The sequence below is a fragment of the Triturus cristatus genome, chromosome 3_2 (assembly GCF_964204655.1).
Source record: "Triturus cristatus chromosome 3_2, aTriCri1.1, whole genome shotgun sequence".
NCBI classification, from domain to species: domain Eukaryota; kingdom Metazoa; phylum Chordata; class Amphibia; order Caudata; family Salamandridae; genus Triturus; species Triturus cristatus.
Genome location: NC_140584.1, coordinates 977837163 through 977858638, shown reverse-complemented (window position 1 = coordinate 977858638; position 21476 = coordinate 977837163). Strand labels below are relative to the sequence as shown.

The following is a 21476-nucleotide window of genomic DNA, read 5'->3' as shown; positions in this document are numbered from 1 at the left end:
GCCCCCAGTTGCTCAGACCCACAACCGCCCATAGGACTAATGGGGCGCTGTCGTTCTTCCAGGGGACAACGCTAAGACATCCCTGGGTATCCTTGGCTTACCACCCTTGTTGTGCTGCTGCATATAGTACCCTCCTTGCAGACTCTGGATAGCCATGTAACTCCTCCACAGCTCTGGGGCTGGCCACCGTCACAACCAGGGCCCCCCACCAAGGTAGGCATCTTACCTACATCCTGCTGATTCCCGGGACTGTCCCAGGACCAGCCAAAATAAGTCCAAGCCTATACTGGACCGGAGGACAGCCTGCCCCTTCTGGACAGGTGCCACCGTCCTTTCTCAACTCCCTGTGGATTTCAGACTGATAAAACTAAAACCCCTCTGTTCAGGGATGGATGCTAAACTTACACCAAGGGTAATTTAATTCTGGCAGCAGGACCCTCCTACCCTGGAAAGTCAAATCCTTGACTCCCAGCTTTCAGACCCCAGTGAGGAGAGGGGAGACACACGCCCCCCACCCGGGCCGCTGCTTCTACAGAAGCTGTTCCAGTGCCTGCACAATTACACCACCCCTCCCAGGGTGGCTTACGGCCGGCTGTCCCCTTAAATGCCTTGGGATTCCCATCGCCCCACCTGTTAAACTTCTGTTAGTATACCAGGAAGCAGACAGGACAGTGTGAACCAGAGGGGAACCATATGTAAAAATTCCATGTCCTTTTTTGAATACTGGGAATGCCATATGTTCTTTAATATTTGTAGCCCATTTGTGCTTAACCCAGGGGTTTCCCCAATCTTATGGACCATAGCACACTCGTTGGATGACAACTTCCACAACCTGCATGGCTGCCAGCCAAGGCTATAGGGCGGGAGAATTTGGCCATGTTGTTGTTACTCAACTAAATGGTACTTGTTTCATCGATCTCAGAAGGATCAACTGCTAAGTGGACCTACCAGGATCTGAACCTGTGACCAGTGGTCGAACCCAAGCCCCTTTCAGTTCTGCCGCTTCACCTGTCTGAACTTGTATCCAGGGCAGACTTCAGACACCATAACCCATACTTGGACATGCCTGAGCTAGAAACACACATCTAAAAGGCCTGCCAATCGGCTAACCACCAACATTGCAGTCCAAATGTTCGCTGACAACCCCCAAGGAAAATTCGCTTAACTGAATCAACTGGTAAAATGCCAACAATTTAATCAATTTGACCATAACTATGACTGCAAAATATGCTCTGGTAGTTGTCCGTATTAGTGCTCCATCCCCTCTTTATCAGCACTGACAAGGCAACCCGCACCCTCTTGGGAATGGCACACTCACGCCCCAGCTGAAAGAAAGCGCCTATTCATGTGTAGCCCATGACCTTACGTTTATCACTGTCGGTATACCAGGATTATGTTGAAACTTAGCTGGCTCTACTGCTGAGTGCGCGTTGCACCATCACAGGTATGTCTTTGCCTGTTCAGTTTCTGGCTGCAAAGTTTGATGGCATTGCCAGCCCCAATCCCGGGCAAAATAAAAGGAAACTTTACTGCTACCCATGTGAGCCGCTGCTGGTGCTAATGAAGGTAAATAGCACTGGTAAACTAGATGCTGTACTATAGCATTAGAGGGCCATTGCAGCACTTCTTAAAGTCCATGGCTAACCTACTCACAGTATGGCTGAGACAAGAGAGGCTGCAAATTTAAAGCGCAAAAAGAGATGATCGTTAGATATACCCAACAGGGAGTGATCCTGTGAAATGAGGTAGGGCCACCACCACCACCCCCACATGTGAATCAGTCCAGGCTTACTTTGCCATGTGCATTAGTGCAGCCACAATTCGCCGGCATCTAACCTGTGCAGTGTCCTGTTCCGTGCAGTCCCCCTCATGGTTCCACTGGGCACCTCTTCTTGATGTGAGTGACCTAGGTACATAGTCCCCTTGCATGGCGGCCTGCCTGTGAGACAGTACATCACATATCCAATAAGTACCGCTACCTGCCTTTCCTAGAATCTTGCCTGGCATCCCTTCATGCCAAGATATACCAAGTGATAATGGCTATACTCGGTCAAATGACCCGACCACACATCAAACCCACCGAGACAAGATGCGGCCTGTTAACCTGCCCCACTAACCTGTGGATAAAAGCATGACAGTCATCCATGTACCTCACGCTGTCGGAACGTAGCCGCTGCTCCCTGATAATACTGCAAACACCCCCCAAATCTTCATAATTGCTGGCTGTACTGCTAAGTGTGCCCAGTTCCTACACTGCTATTCCTTTACAATACTTTTCTTTCTATAACTGCAAAATGCAAGGTGATTGTAGGCCCCACTTCCAATGTTGAAACAACTACAATGCAAGCTGAACTTCTCAGGAGACATTCAACCTCTGTCTTTGAAGCGCAGGAACATGGCAAGTCCAATACAGAGTTGGACGCCCCTGTGATTACCCTGAACTTAGATGCCCTGGACTGCTGGTCCTATTACCTGGAAAAGTGGGGTGCTTCCCCCCGCTGGTAACGTGTGTGTGCCCCCGGACACATGCATCATATAACATGTGAGGCCCCAGCTGTTTTTAGCAGTACACTCCAAGTTTGCAAACTATACTTTTACTCAAAGCGTCAGGCTCTTCTCATTACAGCGGCTGCCTATTCCCTTCAAGCATGCCACGGTTGTTGAAATGCTTGTAATAATCCCGGCCACTGGATGCCACCTCCCAGTCCATCCTCACTTTGTGCACCGTGTCACCTGATGTGCACTTGCACCGTATCCTCATGTGTGCTTGCACCCGGTGTCACTGAGTACTTGCACCTTGTGGCACCTTGTGTGTAACTGCGCAGTCAAATCATGTGTAACTGCAGTGTCACCTCATGTGTAACTGCACATCGCGCGCCACCTCATGTGTAACCGCACACAGCGCCACCTCATGTGTAACCGCACCCGGCGTCACCTCATGCGTAACCGCAGCCGGCGTCACCTCATGCGTAACCGCAGCCGGCGTCACCTCATGTGTAAATGCAGTGTCACCTCATGTGTAAATGCACAGTGTCACCTCATGTGTAAATGCACAGTGTCACCTCATGTGTAAATGCACAGTGTCACCTCATGCGTAATCATGGGCGGAACCATTCTAGCGAACAGACTGCAGTGGCCCGGGCTGCTAACCAATCATGCGTACCCCTGTAGTAATGGAACTGACCTCGTTCGGGCAGAGAAGCGGCCAGCTCCCATCGTCCTTACCAGAAGGCACCGGTTCTAAGTCCGGCCCCCCCACACTCTGATCTTGGGCAGAAACCTTAACCGGTGAGGATATCAACTTCCTCACCTGCAAAAACAGTGAGTGCTGGCGAACAGGGTCATCCCGGAATGCCAGTCACAATGTTAACAGTGTATGTCCAAACACGTAAAAGGGCCTTACCCCTCCAATATGACAAAACTTTGGCCTCCTGGACACCTCTGCAAGTATGAGTCTGTGCCCACGTGTACAACTACATTTCATAAATGAATTTGACACTGTGTCCTACAGTGCCCAGCAGTACATCATCCCATTACTTGGTAGGTAGTGTGGGACTAGATACCACCATTACCTGTACCAGTGGTGCTTCACGGCAAAGACAACAACGAATGGCCTGCCACCAAGCGGCATGTCTGCTGGCCACTGCCTGCACACACCTGATCTGCTGCATGCTCCAACCTCTGCAGCAGGGCCAATGACCAGCTGAGCCTTATAAACCAGTCTCCCCAGAGTCCCCTGCCTGAAAATGCCCTGGTGGGCATCCAGATGACCCGCGTGAAGCAACCAGAGGTGCCACTCGAGAGCCTCGGGTCTGCAAACGTCTGCCCCACAACTTTCGGAGAGAGATGCTGTTAGTGGTGCTGCCCATGAAGAAGAGTGTGCACCACGACATGCGCTACCCTGGAGCACAGAGTGAGCTCGTTGACCTCCATTCAAAGCGGCACTCCATTTCCCCAAGTCATGTTGGTCAGGTGTTGCACAACATCTCAATGAAGCCTTATCCTTCCTGCTATCCCAAGGCAATACCCGACCCATACAGCTGGCCCCTGTATGATCCAGTGAATCTCGGAATTAGGATGTAGAAAATTACAAAAGTAAAACAGTGGCGCCTCCACCCGGTGTGGTGCAGTGCGAAAGTGGGCCCTCACTTAGTTAACCCCGAAGCACATAAACACACAAATAAATCGCACAAACCGCGCCACCATGTGCCCACATTCATAAGTGCCTGCGACCGTGCCAAGCGCTAGAAACTATCGGCTCAACTTAGAAAATACCAGCGAGGCAAATGAGGGCCTTTGTATATCTGATGGCGATATGTGACGCAGCTCGCTCCATGGGAATAAGCATAAGATAGTAGGGCAGCCCAACAACCCAAACATCAATCAGCAACAACAATAGAGAATCAACAAAATCGAGCTGTACTGCATAAAATATCTTAGACTCTTGTCGTCTGAGACAAATGGCAACACGGGCTGAAGGATTCACACGGAATAAGGTTTGCTTCTCAACTCCCAAACAAGCTGGTCTTCCCCGGAGGTGTTATTCCTGCTCAATGCACAACTTCTGCCGGACACTCTGCTACCTTAGCTCCTACAGTGTCTTCACATCACACTCAAAGCCTACTGCTGTACGTGAGACACTTCCGCCAGGGCCCTGAACCTGGCCCCCAGAGCCACTGCTCTTCTTGAGAACGAAACGCACTACTCTGCTAAACACAGGAAGAAGAGTTGGGCGCCTGATAATAGAGGGGTTGGTTCCTGCGGCCGAATTCGTACACTGCTAGCGCTACTTAACATCTTGACCATAGATGGAATGCCCACCATGAAGGGGGGGGGAGGAGGAGCCACGCGGTGCTCGCTGCCCTCCCACAGCGCAACCACCAGCTCCGAGCCCCCCTTAACTGATAAGTGGAGGCCTGGCTGAACTGGGGAAGGAGCCCTGCTATGCTCACTGCCACCACAGATCCCCGCGGGTATGCAGACTCCCACCCGTAACCTTAGGCCTACGCGGGCCAGAGTCCGAGCCCCGGTTCTGAGGCCTGCTCAGCTCTTCCTCTCCCAGAGTCGTGTCGGACAGGAACTACCCTTCTCTCCCGAGACAGTCTGCCCATGTCTCGATACTGGTACCTGCGCAACTCTTGCATGGAACCACCAAGTGCCACACAAGGGTCGCATCGCAATGCTAGAAGCACGCAAAATAACATTTCAACGTTACAATTACAAAAGGACATGCACCTAGCCATGGCCACAACTGGACTCTTCTCTCTCAGGGTTTCCCCGGTGAATCAAAGGTAGGAAACCCAACTCTGCATCTGTCACTGCCTCCGATGCAACCAGAAAGAAATCCGCGTTTCAGCCCTACACAGCTGAACCTCGGAGCGAGTCCACCTCACACGAACATGCCCATGTCCTGAAACAAAGGGCGCCGAACCGACGGGAGGCTTGAGCCGCCCTCCTGTGGGACAGCTATACGCTGTACCAGTGCAGAAGAAGGTGCACTCAAAGGGGCCTCATGAATACAGTCCGTCCCACAGGCAGGCGCCGTCGCCGCCAATGCTTACACGACAGGCAGACGATCTTTCAAGGCCACCCCGGGCAACAAACACACGGCTCTGATTGTTACCGGCCACCCGCCGACTGCGGCCACCCGCGACAAAGAGCAGCAGCACCCTGCTGACCAACCCCATAGTTACTCCGATGGTGCAGGGTACCAAGGGGCCTGGAGACATGGTCGGCAGTCCCCGAAAAGAAGGGGGGGCGAGAGGTCGCCCGGAGGCCAAACAAAATTGCCCCCAGCGGGCCCCGGACTACCTATCCTACCTATCTATTCCCCACCTGTGTGCATAACAGGCCGGTTGTGCCCGTTTTCCCCTCGGGCTGGTACCAGCACAGGTTTACCTTGAAACATACCACGGCCCGCGTACCCCAATACCATAATCCAGTTGTAACTACCTCTGCCCCGGAAACTGGCACTAAAGCTCAGACTCAACAGGTGGGGAAGGCCGAATCAGCTCCAGATGGTGTCGCGGGAAACCTGTGAGCAGTACCTTCACCCTTTGCACCCTTTGTGGGCAGAATAAGCCCCTTCCATACTACTGGGAGGCCTAGGGCTCGCCCCGGTATGCACATTGCCTGCCTGCATCGGCAGGCCATCAAGGGCACCACCGCCCTCTGCACGCGATCCCCCTGCTGCCCCATGGCCAAGCCAGCATATTAGTGGGGGGGAATTGGGGAGCGATGCGAGAATGCAGCCCCCTCTCCCCCATTTGCTCAACAGTGGACATCCCCCGCCTTGCACAGGGACCTGAATTGGCGGGAGGAGAAACCCCGGGCTTCTGAGCAAATCAAGCCTGTGATCCATGGCAGGCACGGCCAAGCGGAGCAAGGAATCGGTCCCCCGTTCAGTGTGTGAGCTCCGCCCAACCCCCACAGTTCCTGCAAGCAGCGTGAAGCGGTAGAATTGTGATACTGATGGCGGCCACCCCCGGACAATGGTCCTCGTGACAGGCTGGGGGGGTCTGTGGATCAGGGAACTATTCTTGTTTCAGGCTGCTTTGTTACGGTTGCGACGTTCGCTGCCCTCCTCCAACCCAACAGTCGGGGCCCTAAAACCGGCACTGACGACATGGTGGGGGGTGGGGAGGGGAGGGTCAAGGCAAGGCTCGCTACCCACCCCCGCATACCCGGCCCCCGTAAAGAGATGCAGGGGGGCATCGACTACGCTGCCTTTCCCCCAACACACCACTACGGTCCTGCTCTCGCCGGCCGGACCCTGCTCAGCTGCCCTGAAACAGACGAAAGGAGGGGAGCCTCGCTACGCTCGTTGGCACCCCCTCTCATAACCACTAACACCAAACAGGGCCAGGGCCCGAGCGGCGTGGAGGGCATGTGGGCCCCCCTGGGAGCATTCCTACCCCCCCCCCCCGGCGACTGCAGTGGCCGAGCTAAAGGGCCTCAATTCAGCCGCCAAGGGACAATGAAGGGGGGGCAGCAATGCACTCACCGCCCCTGCAGCTCCCGAGGGTCACAGGTCAGGACACAAACAGCGAGACGGGCAGCGGTCAAGTGGCTGCACAGTGGGCGGGGGAAGGCATTTGTACCCTTGTTCTCTCCAACCCACCCACCACCCCCCACGGCCGGAAGGGACGCGGCCAGCTGACGCCTTGGTCCCCAGACCAGAAAGCCTAGTCTGAATCCTGTGCCTTCCTGTGGCACTTAGGCGGCCGCCCTGTTGGAGGGTCCCCTACGTGGCCCCCCTGGGCAGCCTTGGCAGTAGTTGGCAAGCTTTACCGAAGGCGAATGGTGAGCTGGTCTTCAAAGGGGAGCGGCGCATAAAGTGAATAAACACAAAAGCTTTATTTTAATTCATTAATATTTGTGCAATTTTGTATACATGGAATATATTGCTGTGACACTCGTCTCCTTATAAATCGCGCCACCTCTTTGCCAAGCAGTACCTTCATTATGTTCGGAGAGTAGTGCCATGCTGACATGTTACAAAGCCAGTGTATCAAAAACATAGAAAACCACAACAACGATATTTGTGTTAACCAAACTTTATGTGCAGGCTTCAGTGCCTCCAGCCTGGCTCTGCGTGACCAACGCTATACAAATCTCAAATGCCAGGATGCACAATGAGGGCAGCACAAGCGCTAGTATACAAATAGATACTACATGCCTGGAGCAAAATCAATGATTGGATGAATTAATGGGGTGATGTCTTTAGAAAGCTCTGGGGGCAGCTTAAGCACTATTTTACTGGGATCACTATAAATGAATGGATGAGTGAATGGGGGCATTCCCAGAGCACATGTACATGCCAGGATGCAGCCATCGGATGTCATATTTGCTAGTATTCAAATCTATTATCTCTACATCACATTTAGGGAACCACCCTGAAGGAATGGATGAATTAATGTATATATGTCTACAGCCAACACTATGCACGGGTGCCCCTCAGGGAGCACAGGTGAAAGTATGCACATCTAGGGCACATATTGGGACCCCATATATGATTGGGTGAATGAATGAACGTTGACATGTCTCACCTATCGTGGAGATGTGCGATGAGTGGAACTGGTTGTTGGTGGATGTGCACAGCAGACAGGTCTAGCCCAAGTTGGACTCCCTATGAGCAGCAGCCGGAACATGACGTCATACTGCCACACTTGAGGGTCGCCCTGCACTGCTTCAAGCCGTGCATCTGCTTCATCGCCTCCTTGTTCTTGCACTTGAGTTTCTTGAAGCCGTTCACCTCCTTGACGAGGCTGCCCCACGCCGGGTCCTCCATCACCTGCAAGTTCCGCATGCTGCCGGCTCCCCGGAGAGGTGTCGCGGGTGTCCCTTCCTCGTCCTGCAGCAGAAGCGGAGGCCAGTGCGTCCCAGCCCCCGAGCAGTCAGTCAGCGTACAATTGCAGCAGCTTGTGCGGAGGGGCGCCCAGAAGCCGCTTCCGCGCCTGTGGCAGCTACACCAGACAGAGGTGCAGGTCCCCTAGTCCTCGTCCTGTACTGGAGCAGGGACACAATTTTGTACTCCGCACCTCTTGTGCACCCTGAAGAATTGTAATACTGCCCCAAGAGGAGTATCCAAGACAGGAGCCTTGTCTGTGGTACTCTGTGTCTCTGCCCTCTGAACAACTAGCGTCCCCTGCCGGACTGTGGCAGCCCCTTGGTAGTGGTGTTGAGGAGGAAGCACCCCTTACCCCGTCCTTAAGTACAGTGGGGTTACAGTTCTGTGCCACCACCACTCCCTGAGCAGTGAGTGGTCCCGACCGGATCGTGGCAGTATCCAGGAGAGGCAGGAAGCAGTCAGTGTCATCCGCGGGTCCGGCTGCGCCACGGCAGCTTCGCTGGTGCCGGTACACTGAGCCCCATCTGTGTTTGTTTAGCCTCGGCTTACACAGAAGCCCCGGTTAGTGAGATCAGTGACTGGCCGCCGGTGACAGGGGAGCCCGCCTCACACAGCCAGGAGGCCACGCGCAAGAGGCGCTCCAAAGGAACAGGAAGCGCTCTTTACTCCCAAAACAGCTGCTCTGCCAGGCGCCTTTGTTCCATTTTCACTCGAACTATCAGTTTCCTTTAAAGAGACTTATTTATGTGGATGGCTCTTTTTAAAGGCGTTCAAAGAAGGAAGCCTTTCTTGAATACAAACTGTGATGCAACTTCAGGGGCACTGTTTATCTCAGTTTTCTCTCCACTAACCCTTTCCACTTTCACACTTTAATTTTAGAAAGAGAATGATGCTCTATTATGCGAGACTTCCGACGAATTACTGGGCTGCAAGTTTCCTTCACAGGACACACGCCTGCTTCCTCATTTGTTTAGAGGGGAAGGTGGGGAGGGGTGAAGGAGGCGAGAACGAGGAGAGGAGGAGGCAGCAGGGGGAGGGGAGAGACGAGGGGGCCTGCGCCTGTTTCCCTTGCGGGAACGAGCAGGAGCACCATCTGTTTGCAAGTTAATTACAAACAGATGGTTTCAAAGCTCTCTCCCGCAAGGGAATCGCCAAACGTGCATGTGTTGCCATTGAAAGCAATGCAATCCGTGCACGTTTTTGGGCGAAAAACCGAATCGATTTCAAGAGGTCTCCTCCTATGCAGCGCATGCAGTCTGCATAGGCGAGACCTAAACACAGGGGTGGGGACAGAAGTACATGATGGAGAGAGCGCAGGAGGAGAATCATACAAGAAAGAGTGAAGCAGATGAGGGAGTTAACATGGGTACAGCAGATGAGGAATGTTACCTGTTGAATAAGAGGCAAGAAAATGAGAGGTACAACAAAAAGCTCTTGGAAATCCCACAATAATTATTTTTCAACCAGACAGCTTGCACTGTCTGGTAGGGACGATCTAAAAAGAAATGCTCTTACAAATATTGGACAAACAGATGCTATATTAATGGCAAAAATACAATTCAAAAGGAAGTTTATCAGAATCATATCTTTAATTTTATTTCAACATCAACTGAATGAAAAAAATCAACCACAAACAAGAACCACTTTAAAGCCACATTAGTGAAGGAAAAAAACTGAATAGCTGAACTTTTTCACAAGCATTCAAACCCCACGGATGAGTTCTTGTTCTTCTTTTCTTACTTTTCTCATGTACCCAGATGAAATACAGTCACATACACACACACTAGAACTGTAGACATACCACCACCACCACCAAAGCAGGAAGGCGAATGTAAACCATTGACTAATCTGGCCCTTCCACTTACTTCCTGTGTCTGGTTTTCTATCTTATGCCTCCTGCTTTGCTAAAAGTTTGTTCAAACATTGACCTCACATAAAGTGACCCGAAATGCCTGATCTCTCAATAAGTTAAAGGAACTGGGACACAGGGTGATAAAGTGATGTTGCACAGGACCAAATATTGTTAAATAGGGAAGCCGGGTTTCAAATCGGGTCTGCTGGTGATCCTGCACCTGAGCTACTAGACCAAATTACCACCCTCTACCAAACATTCGTCACACTCCTTTAACTAGTGAAGTAAAGAAAGTTAACATGTTCTTCAGTGTCGGCATGGCAAGGCGGAAGTATCCAAGATGGTGAACATTAATTTCCAGAGCACAATTTCTGCAGGGCACCGCCTCTTCTACAAAGTTTATCCTTGTATATATTTTGTATTTATTAAAAAACCTATGTTTTTGTTAGAATACAACTAGACCACTGGAGTCTCTAGTGAGTAATGAGATTGGGTTTATCCCCCAGCTCCATTTGCCCTACCTCAACCCACTTACAACAGCTGTAGAATGCAACTCTGTCTCATGACAGGGAGCAACAAAAAGTCTTGCCCTTACAAAGCCAATACGTCTTGCATTTTTGATTAATTTGCTTTGCTGATGCTGTATAATGTCGACAGAAAAAAGAAAAAAAAAGAAAAGAAACAATGATGAAGCGACCGCTGTTGCCGGCCACATAATTCCACAGGTGCATGCATACATGTAGCCTGCTTAGCTTTGATTGGGCGTGTGGAGCACAATTAACTTTTACAGATACTTCTTGTCCAAATTTCTCCATTCCCATCTTTGGAAATTTTGTAGATTATACTGAACATCATTTTCACAACCCCAGAAGTAAAGTTCTCTGAGAACTGCGGTGATCTGATCTTTCGAGGTTAAGGCATGGTCTGGCTACTTGAGTATTTTTGAAGTTTGATAGTCTTTTGTTTTGTGCTCCTGTGTATACTAAATTGAAAGATTCAAGCAGGGCTTTGTTAGCAGTTATTCCGTATTTTAGCTGAAGTAGAAAGGAAGGATCCTTCTGAGCATCATCAGTTGGAAATGATGACGGTTGTGATCAGATGTAAAAAGGAGGTGTGGTGCAGCTCATGGGCAGCCAGGGAATGGAGCGGTATGTGAACTTGGGGCTCTGCTCCTCGCCCATTGTATCTGCACCTCTTGGCTAACAACGATGAGATGATAGTGGGGGGCAGCACATTCAGAGGTGGTCTGTAGGGTTGGAACAGCTGTGTCTAGCTCAGCACAGAGATTCCAGCACAGAGCCATTGCAGTCTACTCCAGTTGCCATCTTGGAGAATGTCAGAAGTGGTGTGAGCCAAGGGAGCAGCCGTACCAGCTCTCGCTCCTGCTGTCACACCAGCAACCATAAGGTAATCATCGAAGGGGGTTGCAGTCCCCCTCTCCACCAGCTGAACACCAGTCACTGCCCTTTAGAGGCTGTCTGGGGGTGTGATTCAAGTGGCTGCCCATTTTGCAGACAGGTGGAGTAGGTGAGCAAGCGGTGGCAGCAGACGATAATCGTCCCTGGAGGTGGAAGCAGGAATTGGGCCATTGTAAAGCTAGACTAACTATAAAGACTGAGCTAGATACGCCAGAGTCTTTATAAAATCAATACAGAGGATGGGGCCCGCTTGGAGACCAGCGCTGCACCGGCAAAGAGATAAGTTATCATTAATGTAATGAAATAAGCTGGGGATAGATCTATCTTTTGCACAAGGTACATTTACTTAAATCAGACAGGATCAGAATAAAATCTATATTCTTACTGCTGCAGTTCTTATTTGCATACTTCGAAACTGGCAGGGATGGTTCTTATGTGTAGTAGAATATTTAATGGAGTGAAATACATATCTAGGACAAAGCAGGGAGAATGCTGGGGACAGTGGGGCATTTAGCCAACGATGTCTATACTATAGCCACACTTTACACTCCTAACACAGGAGGGCAAGAAGGCGTCCTCAAAACAGCTATTTATGTGATATTCGAGGTCGCCAAAGGGGAGGTGATGTTAGGGGTGACTTCAACATGGAGTCATGGATAGCCACCTACACCGGTTTTACCACAGATGGGACGGAAGAGGTGACAGCCAGGATGGGCCTTAGACATTGGCCGAAGAGGTTGGTTCTAGTTGAAGCAAAGAGCGAGTAGCACGGGGTGGGGGGTGGAAGGGAGGCGAGTAATAGGATTACACATACTACTCCATGCTATGCTTGTGCCTGAAACACCACATTTTGGACGAGAGATCATTAGCCAATAACACAGATGTAGCCATAGGCCCAACTGCCCTCTCCAATCATGCACCGATCACCCTTACATTGCAGATCCCACGGACCCCAAACCATAACAATATGTGGAGACTTAAGGAAAATGTTACTTATCTAGGGTAGTACTCTTTCTAGCAGATACGCTATCCAACTGCAGGTTTCTCACCTTGTGAATACCTCCAGACGCCAGACTGGATGCTGAGAATTTTCTCAGCATTGCTCCAGCACCACAGTAGGTGTTTCAGTTTGTCCCGGCTGAGACGCATATGCACCATCATCACCAGTGGACATCAGTTATTTTTTTTTTTTTTATTTTTTTTTTTTTTCGATATTAACAATTTTTAATCAGTGCGCTGTAAATCAGTGTATATAACAAGATTTGGCGTCGCTAATTATACATCTCACAAAAAAAAAAAAATTACTCATTGCAGGTTTTTATATTCAACTAGTGGGATCTATACTTGACACACAAACATTTATTTTTACTAACCATGAAAGGAAAATACATAGGAGAGGTGTACGACGTAGCCGTCAAAAACACTGGAGGTAGACAACCAATGAACTCCAGCTTGCTCAACAGACTGTACACAGGTAACAGGCAGCTCTATATTTCTCTTCAAAATGTAATGGTCACAGAGCCCACAGATCTACACCAAGATAACTATCCCAGTACAAAGTATAATAAGCCAGAAAGATCACAAGTATTTTAATTTGTGAACAACTGTTCAAAACTTTCTTATGGCAGCGTCGATGTTTGGAATTTGCTCCTTCAAGCTCTGCCACTGCTCGGGAAATAAAGAAATGCCTTTCCTCCCAGGTTTAGTATCACAATTCTTATCCACGTAGAACTCCCGGATGTCTATCAGGGTTTTCTTTTTGAAAGAAGATACGCGGACATAACGCAGCTTCCCAATCTGAAACATTTTCTCATTTGAGTCTCCGTTGTCTGTCGACACAGGCTTTGCTTCCTATTTACCTTTTGGATCTTCTCGCTTTCTCTTCTGTACGTCCTTCTCATCCGAAGACTCATCAGAGCTTTCAGAGCTCGAAACTTTCCCCTTGCTCTTGGACATTGTGGTGAAAACCAATGCTGTGCCCCAGCCCTCCTCACGGCTCCGCGGTTATCATCATCATCAGTTATTTCTTGACTCAAACTGTCAGACACAAAGCTTATTAACTGATCAGATATGACAGGGTGTAGCTCTCTAAACTGGCATCTTTTCATAGATGGATGAGGAGTCAACTCCACAGAACTAGGAGGAGGGAGGGAGGTGAAGAACCTCCAGTTAGATCAAGTATCCACCAGAAAGAGCATTACTAAAGGTAAGAAACTTCTGGTGGATACTTCTAACTTCAGATTCCTCACTTTGTGATTAGATACCAAAGGGGGTGGGGGGGGTCTGTGGATCGACTCAAACCAGCAAATCCTGGAGGCCCAAGCGTGCAACGAAGCCCTTCCTGCTGGTCCTGGCTATCAAGACAGTAGTTCCTCATTGAGCGTCGCTGCCGGAGCGATGTCAAGAAGAGGCCCTCCAAGTGCTAGCACAGTGGCAGCGGCTTTGGCTGTGGTCGAATGAGCTCTCAGACCTTCTGGGGGCTGCTTCTTGGCAAGTGAGTAGCATATCTTTATACAGATGAAAATCCACTTTGATATGGTACTTTTCTGCACGGCCTCATCCTCTGGGGTGGTGGGTAAAAAGACAGAGCTTGTAGCTTACTTACTGTAATCACTCAGTGAGAGAAGAAGGGACACACAAAAAATATTGTTCTATCGTACTAGTGGTTTTTTTATTATGTGGTACGTTACACCAATTAATGGGATGTCTGGTCTCAAAGCATCGGATTAAGAAAAAGAAACAACAAAATAAAAAAAACAGATTCTATTGGGAAAGTTCACAGACATGGGAAGTAGTCTTTCTGTGTGTGCTCCTTTCTCCCCTCAGGACATGGCAGGACTTGCTTTCCTCTTCTCCTTGTCTTAATGAGCAGCCGCAGAGGGGTGGAAGCACGTTCTACCCTCAAAACAAAAAAAGAGCCACAGAATGCAAGAAGAATTGCTCAGGGACTCATGGATTAACCCCCACCGAAACACCCTGATGGTTGTGTTACATGCTTTGTTATTTGGTGCAGTTTTACAGTCCCCACCACCTCCCTATGGCGAAATAACAGAGGAGAGTTACTTGCCTGTAGCCATGGCCCTCCTGGGTTGTGGCTGGAGGAGTCCAGACGTCCTCTCTCTCCTCGGGATGGTTAGACTGGCAGGGCTTGCCTCTAGTCTGTTCTCCGTTGTCTGCTTCGGCTGGGGTTCTTGGTTTCAGTTGTGACTTGTCCACGCTGGCCTCTGCTGCTGTTTTCTTCTCCTGACTCCTCTTCTCAGGCTGCTCGCGCTCACCCTCCATGTTGCTGCCTCTTCCCGGCGTCTTCTTCCCCCGTAGTTACGAGTCTCTCTCTCTCTCCGTCCTATGAGTGTGCAGTGTTTCTAACAACGCGGAGATCACGTGGTCGATGTCTCGTTCCGCTGGAGATGCAACCGCCATTTCACCTAGGTAATTCACCGCGGCCATCTTGGGTGTCCCACTCGCGGGATTACACTTACACAGCAAGCTGAGGTTATCACTATGAAGAAGTGTGTTTTGAAAGTCAAGAGATGCATAGGACAGCTGTGCATCGGCTCAAATGGAGTACACATCCAGAAAGTGAAGAGCAAATTAAGGTGCCACTGTGGTATTACAAAAGGTTTAGGTGGAACCATACATTCCAGAGCTTTAAGGAAACACATAACAGGTAATTTAAACAAGGACAGCTTGTACAGTAAATGCAAAAGAGCACAAAGGGCCAGAAAGTACCCTTTACCTGTACCTAAAGCAAGTCATGGCTGCGCTAAAGACAGCAAAAAAAAGCTGAATATTCAACAACTTTGATGTACTTGGTGTGTATAGCAGGAATTGCACCTAGCCACAAACTTATCCCAGCATCCTGCATAGACAGATTTTGTAGACTGCCACCTGGCCGCCAGAATGACATCCACTGCTTCAGGAGGAAAATTGAAGGCAGTCAACTGCCACCGCTCAACCTGATGTGTAGATTGTGCAGGCCCGGTGCTGCACCCTACCTGCTGCAGTGACAAAAGACCCTCCCGAAGTGGCAGCCTGATCAGAGAACAGATGCTCATGCCCAGAAGTTATGGCTACCAAACTCTTCTGGCCAACACTGGAGCCACTAGGATGAGTTGGGCCTTGTTGTTCCTGATTTTCTTCAGAACTTGAGACAGAAAAGGCAGCAGCAGAAAGTCATACAGGAGTCTAATGCTCCACTCCAAGCAGAATGTGCATCTGAGAAAACCTTCTTGGGAACTCCAATGTGCTATAATGTTGACACTGCGTGTTCTTGCCACTAGCCATGGTTCTCTCTATTCCTGTGAGTAGTTGCCGTAAACGATGCGTGAAGAGTCAACGACTGAGTTAGTCCACCTTGGTGTTTAAAGATACCCCCCAGCTCGTTCATGATCAGGGAGATATCCTGCCGATTTAGCCTGTTCCGGAGGTACAGAGCCCCAAGGCACAGGATCCAAGACCCCTCTCAGCTCTCCTTGTTGGTGGTGGTGGTGGTGTTAGTGAGCATATAGATCAGCCTCCCTTTGATGAATGGTAGGAAGGCCTTTGACCCCAAGCAAGTGGCAAACAACTTTGAGTAAAGTTCTCTGAGAACTGCGGTGATCTGATCTTTCGAGGTTAAGGCATGGTCTGGCTACTTGAGTATTTTTGAAGTTTGATAGTCTTTTGTTTTGTGCTCCTGTGTATACTAAATTGAAAGATTCAAGCAGGGCTTTGTTAGCAGTTATTCCGTATTTTAGCTGAAGTAGAAAGGAAGGATCCTTCTGAGCATCATCAGTTGGAAATGATGACGGTTGTGATCAGATGTAAAAAGGAGGTGTGGTGCAGCTCATGGGCAGCCAGGGAATGGAGCGGTATGTGAACTTGGGGCTCTGCTCCTCGCCCATTGTATCTGCACCTCTTGGCTAACAACGATGAGATGATAGTGGGGGGCAGCACATTCAGAGGTGGTCTGTAGGGTTGGAACAGCTGTGTCTAGCTCAGCACAGAGATTCCAGCACAGAGCCATTGCAGTCTACTCCAGTTGCCATCTTGGAGAATGTCAGAAGTGGTGTGAGCCAAGGGAGCAGCCGTACCAGCTCTCGCTCCTGCTGTCACACCAGCAACCATAAGGTAATCAACGAAGGGGGTTGCAGTCCCCCTCTCCACCAGCTGAACACCAGTCACTGCCCTTTAGAGGCTGTCTGGGGGTGTGATTCAAGTGGCTGCCCATTTTGCAGACAGGTGGAGTAGGTGAGCAAGCGGTGGCAGCAGACGATAATCGTCCCTGGAGGTGGAAGCAAGAATTGGGCCATTGTAAAGCTAGACTAACTATAAAGACTGAGCTAGATACGCCAGAGTCTTTATAAAATCAATACAGAGGATGGGGCCCGCTTGGAGACCAGCGCTGCATCGGCAAAGAGATAAGTTATCATTAATGTAATGAAATAAGCTGGGGATAGATCTATCTTTTGCACAAGGTACATTTACTTAAATCAGACAGGATCAGAATAAAATCTATATTCTTACTGCTGCAGTTCTTATTTGCATACTTCGAAACTGGCAGGGATGGTTCTTATGTGTAGTAGAATATTTAATGGAGTGAAATACATATCTAGGACAAAGCAGGGAGAATGCTGGGGACAGTGGGGCATTTAGCCAACGATGTCTATACTATAGCCACACTTTACACTCCTAACACAGGAGGGCAAGAAGGCGTCCTCAAAACAGCTATTTATGTGATATTCGAGGTCGCCAAAGGGGAGGTGATGTTAGGGGTGACTTCAACATGGAGTCATGGATAGCCACCTACACCGGTTTTACCACAGATGGGACGGAAGAGGTGACAGCCAGGATGGGCCTTAGACATTGGCCGAAGAGGTTGGTTCTAGTTGAAGCAAAGAGCGAGTAGCACGGGGTGGGGGGTGGAAGGGAGGCGAGTAATAGGATTACACATACTACTCCATGCTATGCTTGTGCCTGAAACACCACATTTTGGACGAGAGATCATTAGCCAATAACACAGATGTAGCCATAGGCCCAACTGCCCTCTCCAATCATGCACCGATCACCCTTACATTGCAGATCCCACGGACCCCAAACCATAACAATATGTGGAGACTTAAGGAAAATGTTACTTATCTAGGGTAGTACTCTTTCTAGCAGATACGCTATCCAACTGCAGGTTTCTCACCTTGTGAATACCTCCAGACGCCAGACTGGATGCTGAGAATTTTCTCAGCATTGCTCCAGCACCACAGTAGGTGTTTCAGTTTGTCCCGGCTGAGACGCATATGCACCATCATCACCAGTGGACATCAGTTATTTTTTTTTTTTTTATTTTTTTTTTTTTTCGATATTAACAATTTTTAATCAGTGCGCTGTAAATCAGTGTATATAACAAGATTTGGCGTCGCTAATTATACATCTCACAAAAAAAAAAAAATTACTCATTGCAGGTTTTTATATTCAACTAGTGGGATCTATACTTGACACACAAACATTTATTTTTACTAACCATGAAAGGAAAATACATAGGAGAGGTGTACGACGTAGCCGTCAAAAACACTGGAGGTAGACAACCAATGAACTCCAGCTTGCTCAACAGACTGTACACAGGTAACAGGCAGCTCTATATTTCTCTTCAAAATGTAATGGTCACAGAGCCCACAGATCTACACCAAGATAACTATCCCAGTACAAAGTATAATAAGCCAGAAAGATCACAAGTATTTTAATTTGTGAACAACTGTTCAAAACTTTCTTATGGCAGCGTCGATGTTTGGAATTTGCTCCTTCAAGCTCTGCCACTGCTCGGGAAATAAAGAAATGCCTTTCCTCCCAGGTTTAGTATCACAATTCTTATCCACGTAGAACTCCCGGATGTCTATCAGGGTTTTCTTTTTGAAAGAAGATACGCGGACATAACGCAGCTTCCCAATCTGAAACATTTTCTCATTTGAGTCTCCGTTGTCTGTCGACACAGGCTTTGCTTCCTATTTACCTTTTGGATCTTCTCGCTTTCTCTTCTGTACGTCCTTCTCATCCGAAGACTCATCAGAGCTTTCAGAGCTCGAAACTTTCCCCTTGCTCTTGGACATTGTGGTGAAAACCAATGCTGTGCCCCAGCCCTCCTCACGGCTCCGCGGTTATCATCATCATCAGTTATTTCTTGACTCAAACTGTCAGACACAAAGCTTATTAACTGATCAGATATGACAGGGTGTAGCTCTCTAAACTGGCATCTTTTCATAGATGGATGAGGAGTCAACTCCACAGAACTAGGAGGAGGGAGGGAGGTGAAGAACCTCCAGTTAGATCAAGTATCCACCAGAAAGAGCATTACTAAAGGTAAGAAACTTCTGGTGGATACTTCTAACTTCAGATTCCTCACTTTGTGATTAGATACCAAAGGGGGTGGGGGGGGGTCTGTGGATCGACTCAAACCAGCAAATCCTGGAGGCCCAAGCGTGCAACGAAGCCCTTCCTGCTGGTCCTGGCTATCAAGACAGTAGTTCCTCATTGAGCGTCGCTGCCGGAGCGATGTCAAGAAGAGGCCCTCCAAGTGCTAGCACAGTGGCAGCGGCTTTGGCTGTGGTCGAATGAGCTCTCAGACCTTCTGGGGGCTGCTTCTTGGCAAGTGAGTAGCATATCTTTATACAGATGAAAATCCACTTTGATATGGTACTTTTCTGCACGGCCTCATCCTCTGGGGTGGTGGGTAAAAAGACAGAGCTTGTAGCTTACTTACTGTAATCACTCAGTGAGAGAAGAAGGGACACACAAAAAATATTGTTCTATCGTACTAGTGGTTTTTTTATTATGTGGTACGTTACACCAATTAATGGGATGTCTGGTCTCAAAGCATCGGATTAAGAAAAAGAAACAACAAAATAAAAAAAACAGATTCTATTGGGAAAGTTCACAGACATGGGAAGTAGTCTTTCTGTGTGTGCTCCTTTCTCCCCTCAGGACATGGCAGGACTTGCTTTCCTCTTCTCCTTGTCTTAATGAGCAGCCGCAGAGGGGTGGAAGCACGTTCTACCCTCAAAACAAAAAAAGAGCCACAGAATGCAAGAAGAATTGCTCAGGGACTCATGGATTAACCCCCACCGAAACACCCTGATGGTTGTGTTACATGCTTTGTTATTTGGTGCAGTTTTACAGTCCCCACCACCTCCCTATGGCGAAATAACAGAGGAGAGTTACTTGCCTGTAGCCATGGCCCTCCTGGGTTGTGGCTGGAGGAGTCCAGACGTCCTCTCTCTCCTCGGGATGGTTAGACTGGCAGGGCTTGCCTCTAGTCTGTTCTCCGTTGTCTGCTTCGGCTGGGGTTCTTGGTTTCAGTTGTGACTTGTCCACGCTGGCCTCTGCTGCTGTTTTCTTCTCCTGACTCCTCTTCTCAGGCTGCTCGCGCTCACCCTCCATGTTGCTGCCTCTTCCCGGCGTCTTCTTCCCCCGTAGTTACGAGTCTCTCTCTCTCTCCGTCCTATGAGTGTGCAGTGTTTCTAACAACGCGGAGATCACGTGGTCGATGTCTCGTTCCGCTGGAGATGCAACCGCCATTTCACCTAGGTAATTCACCGCGGCCATCTTGGGTGTCCCACTCGCGGGATTACACTTACACAGCAAGCTGAGGTTATCACTATGAAGAAGTGTGTTTTGAAAGTCAAGAGATGCATAGGACAGCTGTGCATCGGCTCAAATGGAGTACACATCCAGAAAGTGAAGAGCAAATTAAGGTGCCACTGTGGTATTACAAAAGGTTTAGGTGGAACCATACATTCCAGAGCTTTAAGGAAACACATAACAGGTAATTTAAACAAGGACAGCTTGTACAGTAAATGCAAAAGAGCACAAAGGGCCAGAAAGTACCCTTTACCTGTACCTAAAGCAAGTCATGGCTGCGCTAAAGACAGCAAAAAAAAGCTGAATATTCAACAACTTTGATGTACTTGGTGTGTATAGCAGGAATTGCACCTAGCCACAAACTTATCCCAGCATCCTGCATAGACAGATTTTGTAGACTGCCACCTGGCCGCCAGAATGACATCCACTGCTTCAGGAGGAAAATTGAAGGCAGTCAACTGCCACCGCTCAACCTGATGTGTAGATTGTGCAGGCCCGGTGCTGCACCCTACCTGCTGCAGTGACAAAAGACCCTCCCGAAGTGGCAGCCTGATCAGAGAACAGATGCTCATGCCCAGAAGTTATGGCTACCAAACTCTTCTGGCCAACACTGGAGCCACTAGGATGAGTTGGGCCTTGTTGTTCCTGATTTTCTTCAGAACTTGAGACAGAAAAGGCAGCAGCAGAAAGTCATACAGGAGTCTAATGCTCCACTCCAAGCAGAATGTGCATCTGAGAAAACCTTCTTGGGAACTCCAATGTGCTATAATGTTGACACTGCGTGTTCTTGCCACTAGCCATGGTTCTCTCTATTCCTGTGAGTAGTTGCCGTAAACGATGCGTGAAGAGTCAACGACTGAGTTAGTCCACCTTGGTGTTTAAAGATACCCCCCAGCTCGTTCATGATCAGGGAGATATCCTGCCGATTTAGCCTGTTCCGGAGGTACAGAGCCCCAAGGCACAGGATCCAAGACCCCTCTCAGCTCTCCTTGTTGGTGGTGGTGGTGGTGTTAGTGAGCATATAGATCAGCCTCCCTTTGATGAATGGTAGGAAGGCCTTTGACCCCAAGCAAGTGGCAAACAACTTTGAGAAACTAATTTAGGTGGGTCTCTGTCGAACACCAGAGCCCCCTGATCTGCACATCTCCCAGATGACCTTTCCCCAACCCAACAATGATGTGTCGGTCTCCACTATCAGCTCTAAATGGGGTATGAAAAACAGCCTGCCACTAGTCAAAACGCAGACAAGCAG

General features: G+C 49.1%; 1 protein-coding gene and 2 pseudogenes across 1 annotated transcript in view; all 3 read right to left on the bottom strand.

The window, feature by feature from the left end:
• The window catches only part of RABEP1 (rabaptin, RAB GTPase binding effector protein 1), a 989154-nt gene that overhangs the window by 112566 nt on the left and 855112 nt on the right, over positions 1-21476 (bottom strand). The gene's annotated exons all lie outside the window — the stretch shown is intronic.
• On the bottom strand, positions 12825-13624 carry LOC146858919 (activated RNA polymerase II transcriptional coactivator p15 pseudogene; annotated as a pseudogene).
• On the bottom strand, positions 17945-18744 carry LOC146858918 (activated RNA polymerase II transcriptional coactivator p15 pseudogene; annotated as a pseudogene).